At 41.1% G+C, this 9,190-nt stretch overlaps 1 pseudogene; it reads right to left on the reverse strand.

Moving 5' to 3' along the window:
* Window positions 1-376: 376 nt before the first annotated feature.
* On the reverse strand, window positions 377-553 carry LOC140287540 (U2 spliceosomal RNA; annotated as a pseudogene).
* Between the last annotated feature and the right edge of the window lie 8,637 nt (window positions 554-9,190).

The raw sequence follows: 9,190 nt of genomic DNA on the forward strand, positions 1-9,190 counted from the left end.
AAAAACCTCTGATCTCGCTTTTGATGATGTAAGGTTGGGCATTCAGACCTTGCTTCACCTGCTTTTCACCAAATATAGTCGGACATTCACACCTTCTTGCAGCCGAACACTTCCGCTCCACCTTTTAGTTTTCTATGGGGCATTCACACCTTTATTTTCACCGCATTTTATAAAAACACCACAGGAACACCGTATTGAGGCTTTGTTCTGACCGCTCATTCGGTGTCGCGTTTCTTTCAAGCATTTCTCCTGGTTAGCCCGCACTCGGCTCGCTCCCAGAGCCGTGTTAAAGTCTACTTTGCATTCACTCTCTTTTCTCAGCAGACTAAAAGAAACTTCCATCCTGCACCGCTGTTAGCTTTTTCACAAGAGCAGAGGAGAGCGCACCGTTCCCAGCGGCACTGCAGCACCGGGTCGATGCTTGGAGTGAACGGAGCAAGCTCCTTTTTCAACTCCTATTGATAAAAATCCATTTAATATGTAGTCCTTGCATAGACATATCACATATTAAACTGATAAGTACAGATGGATTATGTGCAATTAGTAAAGAGAGTAGAGGACGATCTCTCTCGTTGGAAGTCCTTACCTATATCACTTATGGGGAGAGTTACAACCATTAAAATGATGATACTACCAAAAGTTAACTATTTGTTCTCAATGATCCCCATAAAACCATCTGCTACTTGGTTTAAGTCACTAGATTCATGCATCTCCAAATTTCTGTGGAAAAACAAACCACCACGTATTAGTTTAAAAACCCTACAGAAGACCAAGGACAGTGGTGGATTAGATTTACCTCATTTTCAGCACTATTCCTTAGCCAATAGGTTACAATATATATCAAAATGGTTTAAACCTTGTTGTTGTCACAGTTCCCAGAGACGTTGTAATCGTTGAGGATTCTATATTCACCCCCTCATTAGAGGCACGTGTTGCAGATTGATGACACTGAATCTTCTTCTCTGTTCATTGCTGGCATCATTCCCAGCATCGTAAGTGTTCGTGGCATTGTTAGCCTCTTCTTCTGGATCTTGATATCGAGCATCCTTTTGTATTTCTGGTTTGTAAGTCCTCTCTCTTCGTTCACCGGAGTCTTCGTCTCTTTGTCCTTGAGTTTGGTGATTTTTTCTTCTTTTGATGCCTTGACACAGTGTGACAGGTGATACCACATGGGAGATCCTTTAACTTGGACTGCTGTCCCTGTGCTGCGAAATGGCTGTGCTGCTCAAATGGTCTCTCCTTCATCATATACACAGTTATTTATACATCACCTTCCACCATGAAGCGTTGTCCCTTTTTGTTTCTCTCTTTGTTCTTAAAATGCTGTTATAAATGTCTAAACCAATCCATTAAACTAGATCATTTTGGCAGTAAAGCGATCTACGATGTGCTTGGTCGCAAAGCTGCTCATCTGTGGTAAACAGCTCTTCAGAAAGGCATTCTTCAATTGATTTCACTCATTTTATGTAATAATTTTGTGATTTCCTACAAAACTACACTTCTTCTCCCATCTGTCTGAGTATTTAATATTGTCTGGGTCCCGTTAAAACATGTATTTTTCCCATCTAATTCCTTGTTTGCTTTAAAACAAGTATTCCCCATTTTCTATCCCTTCAGTAGCCAACCAGTTTGTATGGAGTACACTGGAGCAACTTGACTGATCAGTAAAACACTGCTTTTGTTGTCAACGCAAGGCTTCCCCCGTCGGTTGTTTCACTGAGACACTACTGAGTAACTACAACTCAACACAGTTTATACACATAACATTCATATACATACTAACAAACAAACAAACAATAATTTATTGCAATTTTCTCATCTCTGTTTGAACGTACACCCAGGTAAATATTCCTGTAGTCTTCTCATACCGACTATGGACCCATTCATTGTTTAACTTCACTGTTTTGCAAATCCTAATTGAATATTACACATTGACATTGAACTTTACTGGATAAGCAGGTCTTCATTGCATTCAGCAGCCTATATGTGAGCATTTATGTGTAAGCTGTTCTTCTTTGCATTTATCAGCAGCAAGCAATTCTTCACTGCACATGCATATGTAAATAGTAAAACAATTCCAATGTGTTAGCGAAACCTTCTATATCACAGTGGTTTCTAAGGTCTATTTTAAGTTCTTTGCCATCAGTGAGATGACATTGTTTACAAAGTGTGTCAAATTATCACTGAAGATCTTTTCAGGAATTTCAAATCTAGAAATGAGTTATTTTACGCGTGATTTTGCTACTGAGAGTGCATCTGCTTGTGCACATGGAAATATTTCAGACCATTTGGTAAAAACCTCTGTTGTCACTGAGCAGAATCGTTTCCCTTAACATTAATTTAGTTCAATGAAATCTACAAAATAATGAAATAATGAAATCCAAACAAATATGTTGAAAAAGATACACTGGCTTAGGGAATTATCTTCGTTTTGGTCTTAGATTGCCCTGTGGAATGTATTTTGCACATATTTGACCTGCTAGACAAAACTTTATTCATTTATTTATTCTAAAAAAAATGTTTTTAATAATTAGTAAAACCATATGCTGTAAAAACCTGGTTCATTATTGCTTCCATCCCTCCTGTTGAGACATGACATGGTCCGTGGCTCAATACTGCAGCATATTTAAACAAATTCTTTGGCAGTATGGTTTTCCTTCCTGTCATTCATACGAGTCTATTGTAGATGGCAATTGAATAACATCTAATAATGCTAAAATATTTGTAGTTTATACATTTAGCTGTGGATGTCAACATACCTGTTTTTCCAATGCTGTGTTAACACATGTACAGTTGAGAAGGCATACTGACTGTCAGTGTAAACGTTAACAACCTTTTTGTTATTTAATTTACAAGCTTCAGTTAAAGCTACCAATTCGACTGCTTGAACAGAGTAATTTTTTGGTAGTGGTTGTTTTAAGAAAACTTCAGTTTCTGTTACTACTGCAAATCCTGTAGCATTTGTGCCATCAGGGTTTTTTTCCTTGATCTGTTGAATAAATATAGTTATTTCTGCATTTTCATAATGTATATCAGTTAAGTCTGGCCTGGGTAAAACACTGATGGTTATTTCTGACATGCAATCATGAGGCTTTCCATCTGTGGGGTAGGTAGCAGTGTGGATGGATTAAGTGTAGCACATCTCTCGACAACAAGGTGTGGCTGTGAAAGAAGAACTGTTATGTAGGAGAGATGTCTGGTAAAGATATTTTGTTAAGTAACCATATCACAGCCACTGCATGAGGTACCTTAAGTGTTAATGGGTGAAATAACACCATTGTTGTTGATGCCTGCACTGCCAATGGCTTCTGGCCATTGATTCAAAAGTACGATCTCGTCCCTTTTTCCCCTTTCAGTGGACACTGGCCCCTAATTACCGCAATTCAGCAGGGGGTCTTTCATTAGGAGTACTGGACTCCCCCGTGCACGGTTTCAGCTCCGACCCTGGACAGCGGAAAAAACGTTGAGATCTGGTTTGAGGACCCAATTGTTGAGAAAAGTCTCTCAATGAGACTCAGAGTTGCTGGAGTCAGTTAATGCAAAGGTTTAATCTTGCAGCAAGTTCAAGAATGTGTGTGTGTATGGGTGTATGTGTGCGAACGTGTGTGAGTTTGTGTGTGTGAGAGTTTAAAGAACCTGTAATCCACAGGCAGGCCTTAACTAGTATGGCACGGGTCCAGCCTGTCTCATCTTTTTTGGAAGGTCCAGCGCTCGGCCGTAACCCTTCTGTCTGTTTGGACTCTCACATACATTCGGTTAATCATAGAAAAACGAGAACAAAACTTTTTAGCCCCTTAAATTCATAAAACAGACATGGTGCAGTTATTTCCATTCTAGAAAATAAGAGTAATCACCACCATTCCTATAAATTCTGGATATTCTAACAATCTGAATCTTTTTTAAATGTTCGATGAAGCCCTTTGCTGTTCTGTTTAGAGACTCAGCTGATCATAAACCAAGTTTTGCTCTTGAACCAAGCTTCTAAACTCTTCACCTTTTTCATTTCTCAGTTAGTATTCACTTTAAAACTGATTAAAAGAAAAATTAAATGAATGCCTATCAACAAATGTGGGATCTAAACTCTAGTGCTTCCTCTAAAATAATTTCCTTTCTCAATTCAGAAATGTGTGTGTGTAAGTCACAACACCCGTGACACCAAAACGGCTTTCTTTTCTCTCTTTTCTCTACACTCTGCACTGTGAGCACACACAACAAATCAGAAAGGCTTTTTTCTCTCTTTTCTACATTATGGACTGTGGGGACACAAAACCGCTCTCTCTTTTTTTTTTTTTGATTGTGTGCCAGGGCGTTGTCTCACGTATTAGATTATGCTTAAGATACGAATGAGTTTATCAGTCACATCAGAATCCATACATACTGATCCTCCCGTAATAAAATGGTCGGATCTTATCAAACACACTTTGTTTCTTGTGACAAGTCAGCGAAACAGCGTATACACGTCAAGACACTGAATCAAGTTTGCCACAAGAACTCATAAGTTTGGCAGTATTGCTCTGCCGTCAGCAATCATACACCCATTTTATTTTCATGAGACATGTGCAGGCACCTGTTCATCTACTGTTCTATCACTATGAATTAGTTTATCTATTATCAATAAGGATACTTCTACAACTACTATCAAAGTATGTCCGGACTTCTTATGTTGTCAGTTGCTATATATGAATAAGTGGGTTGCTACTGAAAAGCATTAAGCATGTCACACAGCCCAAACATGTAACATTCAACAGGACACTTACGCAACACATTCAAATCAAACAGTCAGACAACATACAAGAACCTATACCCCAGCCGGCATTGCTCCCTGCCTATTTTCCTACAACTCACTATGTGTGCGCACACCTTTATTCACAAACTCTTCAACTTATACTCTTTTACCGAAGCTGCTACAGCTCGATTGGACAAATACCCTTAGATCCTATTTCGGTGAATTTGACATCTGCCTTGCATGTAACAGATTAGCGGTTTAGCAGTTTTAATTTAGTTTGAGTGAAGGAATTCATTTTATAGCAAAATCCGAAATCGTGAAGAACTCATGGAAGTAAGCTTATTCTCGGATTCCTGAATCTTTAGATTTGCTCTTTGTTTTACTGCAAAGTACAACGTTGAGCAGCATTTAGTCGGTGCGAATGACCGACTAAATATCAACAAAAGTGGGGGCGGAGGTGTTTGGCTGCGACAAGGTGTGAATGTCCACCCATAATTAATGAAAAGCGGGCAACAAGTAGGTTCGAATGCCCAACCATACATCATCAAAAGAAGAAGTGGATGTGTTCGGCTACAAGAAGGTTTGAATGTCCGAGCATAGTTTGTAAAAAGCGGGTAAGAAAAGGTTCGAATGCCTGAACATACATCATCAAAAGCAGGACTGGATGTGTTCGGCTACAAGAAGGTTTGAATGTCCGACCATAGTTGGTAAAAAGTGGGTATGAAAAGGTTCGAATGCCCAAAATCGGCTGAAAAAAACTGTGTTCGGCTGCAAAAAGGTGTGAATGTTTGACTAAAGTTTGTAAGACAAGGTTCGAATGCCTGACAATGTATGGTCAAAAGCGGGAGCGGAGGTATTCAGCTGCAAGAAGGTCTAAATGTCCATCATTAATTGCTAGAAAACATGAAAGAAAATTTTCGAAAATCAATCTGCATATGATCATAAGTGGGAGAGGAGGTGTTCAGCTGCAAGAAGGTGTGAATGTCCTACCATAATTGCTGAAAAATGTGTTAGAAACGGTAGGAATGCCGGACCATACATCATCAAAAGCTAGAGAGGTGGTGTTCGGCTGCAAGTAGGTGTGAATGTCTGACTAAAGTTCAAATATATTAACAAAAGCGGGAGGAGAGGTCTTCGGATGAGTGGTTGAGAATTTCCAACCATAATCTATAAAATGCGGTGAAAAAAAAGGTGTGATAGAAACCTAAAAGGTGGAGCGGAAGTGTTCGGCTGCAAGAAGGTGTGAATGTCCGTCTATAGTTGGTGAAAAGCAGGAAAAGCAAGGTCTGAATGCCCAATCTTACATCATCAAAAGCGAGATCAGAGGTGTTTGGCTGCAAGAAAACGGGTAAGGTGTGAATGACCGACTAAATATCAACAAAAGTGGGGGCGGAGGTCTTCGGATGCAAGTGGGTGTGAATATCCCACCATACAAGTATGGTGGAGAGGAAGCTGTGAATGTCCGACCATGGTTTGTAAAACGCGGGTAAGACAAGGTGCGAATGTCCGACAATGTATGATCAAAAGAGGGAGCGGAGGTGTTCGGCTGCAAGGTCTGAATTTCCAACCATAATTTGTAAACACCGTTGAAGAAAAGCCTCGAAAGCCCGACTATACACCATCAAAAGCGGGAGCAGAGGTGTTCAGCTGCAAGAAGGTCTGAATGTCCACCAATAATTACTGAAAAATGGGTAAGAAAAGGTGTGAATGCCCAACTATACATCATCAAAAGCAGAAGTGGATGTGTTCGGCCACAAGAAGGTTTGAATGTCCGACCATAGTTTGTAAAAGGCGGGTAAGAAAAGGTTTGAATGCCCGAACATACACAATCAAAAGAGGGAGCGGAGGTGTTTCGCTGCAAGAAGGTGTGAATGTCCGAGCATAGTTTGTAAAAAGTGGGTAAGAAAAGGTTCGAATGCCCGAACATACACCATCAAAAGAGGGAGCGGAGGTGTTCCGCTGTAAGAAGGTGTGAATGTCCAACCATAGTTGGTAAAAAGCGGGTAAGAAAAGGTTAAAATACCCGACTCTACACAATCAATAGCGGGAGCGGAGTTGTTCGGCTAAAAGAAGGTGTGAAAGTCCGACCATGGTTTGTAAAAAGCGGGTAAGAAAAGGTTCGAATGCAAAAATATACACCATCAAAAGCGGAAGCCGAGGTGTTCGGCTGCAAGTAGGTCTGAATGTCCACCCATAATTAATGAAAAGCGGGCAACAAGTAGGTTCGAATGCCCAACCATACATCAACAAAAGCAGGAGTGGATGTGTTTGGCTACAAGAAGGTTTGAATGTCCGAGCATTGTTTGTAGAAAGCGGGTAAGAAAAGGTGCGAATGCCCGACAATGTATGATCAAAAGAGGGAGTGGAGGTTTTCGGCTACAAGAAGGTTTGAATGTCCAACCATAATTTGTAAAAAGCGGGTAAGAAAAGGTGCGAATGCCCGAAAATACACCATCAAAAGAGGGAGCGGAGGTGTTCCGCTGTAAGATGGTGCGAATGTCCGACCATAGTTGGTAAAAAGCGGGTAAGAAAAGGTTCGAATGCCTGAATATATACCATCAAAAGCGGAAACGGAGGTGTTCGGCTGCAAGAAGGTGTGAACGTCCGACAAAAGTTTGTAAAAAGCAGTTAAGAAAAGGTTAGAATATCCAACCAAACATAATCAAAAGTGGGAGCAGAGCTGTTCGACTGCAAATAGGTGTGAATGTCCACCCATAATTCCTGAAAAATGGGTAAGAAAAGGTGCGAATGCCCAACCATACATCATCAAAAGAAGAAGTGGATGTGTTCTGCTACAAGAAGGTTTGAATGTCCGACCATAGTTTGTAAAAAGTGGGTAAGAAAAAGTTCGAATGCCCGAACATACACCATCAAAAGAGGGAGCGGAGGTGTTCCGCTGTAAGACGGTGTGAAAGTCCGACCATAATTGGTAAAAAGCGGGTAAGAAAAGGTTAAAATACCCGACTGTACACAATCAATAGCAGGAGCGGAGTTGTTCGGCTACAAGAAGGTGTGAAAGTCCGACCATGGTTTGTGAAACGCGGGTAAGACAAGGTGCGAATGCCCGACAATGTATGATCAAAAGAGGGAGCGGAGGTGTTCGGCTGCAAGGTCTGAATTTCCAACCATAATTTGTAAACACCGTTGAAGAAAAGCCTCGAAAGCCCGACTATACACCATCAAAAGCGGGAGCAGAGGTGTTCAGCTGCAAGAAGGTCTGAATGTCCACCAATAATTACTGAAAAATGGGTAAGAAAAGGTGTGAATGCCCAACTATACATCATCAAAAGCAGAAGTGGATGTGTTCGGCCACAAGAAGGTTTGAATGTCCGACCATAGTTTGTAAAAGGCGGGTAAGAAAAGGTTTGAATGCCCGAACATACACAATCAAAAGAGGGAGCGGAGGTGTTTCGCTGCAAGAAGGTGTGAATGTCCGAGCATAGTTTGTAAAAAGTGGGTAAGAAAAGGTTCGAATGCCCGAACATACACCATCAAAAGAGGGAGCGGAGGTGTTCCGCTGTAAGAAGGTGTGAATGTCCAACCATAGTTGGTAAAAAGCGGGTAAGAAAAGGTTAAAATACCCGACTCTACACAATCAATAGCGGGAGCGGAGTTGTTCGGCTAAAAGAAGGTGTGAAAGTCCGACCATGGTTTGTAAAAAGCGGGTAAGAAAAGGTTCGAATGCAAAAATATACACCATCAAAAGCGGAAGCCGAGGTGTTCGGCTGCAAGTAGGTCTGAATGTCCACCCATAATTAATGAAAAGCGGGCAACAAGTAGGTTCGAATGCCCAACCATACATCAACAAAAGCAGGAGTGGATGTGTTTGGCTACAAGAAGGTTTGAATGTCCGAGCATTGTTTGTAGAAAGCGGGTAAGAAAAGGTGCGAATGCCCGACAATGTATGATCAAAAGAGGGAGTGGAGGTTTTCGGCTACAAGAAGGTTTGAATGTCCAACCATAATTTGTAAAAAGCGGGTAAGAAAAGGTGCGAATGCCCGAAAATACACCATCAAAAGAGGGAGCGGAGGTGTTCCGCTGTAAGATGGTGCGAATGTCCGACCATAGTTGGTAAAAAGCGGGTAAGAAAAGGTTCGAATGCCTGAATATATACCATCAAAAGCGGAAACGGAGGTGTTCGGCTGCAAGAAGGTGTGAACGTCCGACAAAAGTTTGTAAAAAGCAGTTAAGAAAAGGTTAGAATATCCAACCAAACATAATCAAAAGTGGGAGCAGAGCTGTTCGACTGCAAATAGGTGTGAATGTCCACCCATAATTCCTGAAAAATGGGTAAGAAAAGGTGCGAATGCCCAACCATACATCATCAAAAGAAGAAGTGGATGTGTTCTGCTACAAGAAGGTTTGAATGTCCGACCATAGTTTGTAAAAAGTGGGTAAGAAAAAGTTCGAATGCCCGAACATACACCATCAAAAGAGGGAGCGGAGGTGTTCCGCTGTAAGACG

The sequence above is a fragment of the Leuresthes tenuis genome, unplaced genomic scaffold (genome assembly GCF_036924035.1).
Source record: "Leuresthes tenuis unplaced genomic scaffold, fLeuTen1.0.hap1 SCAF_144, whole genome shotgun sequence".
NCBI classification, from domain to species: Eukaryota; Metazoa; Chordata; class Actinopteri; order Atheriniformes; family Atherinopsidae; genus Leuresthes; species Leuresthes tenuis.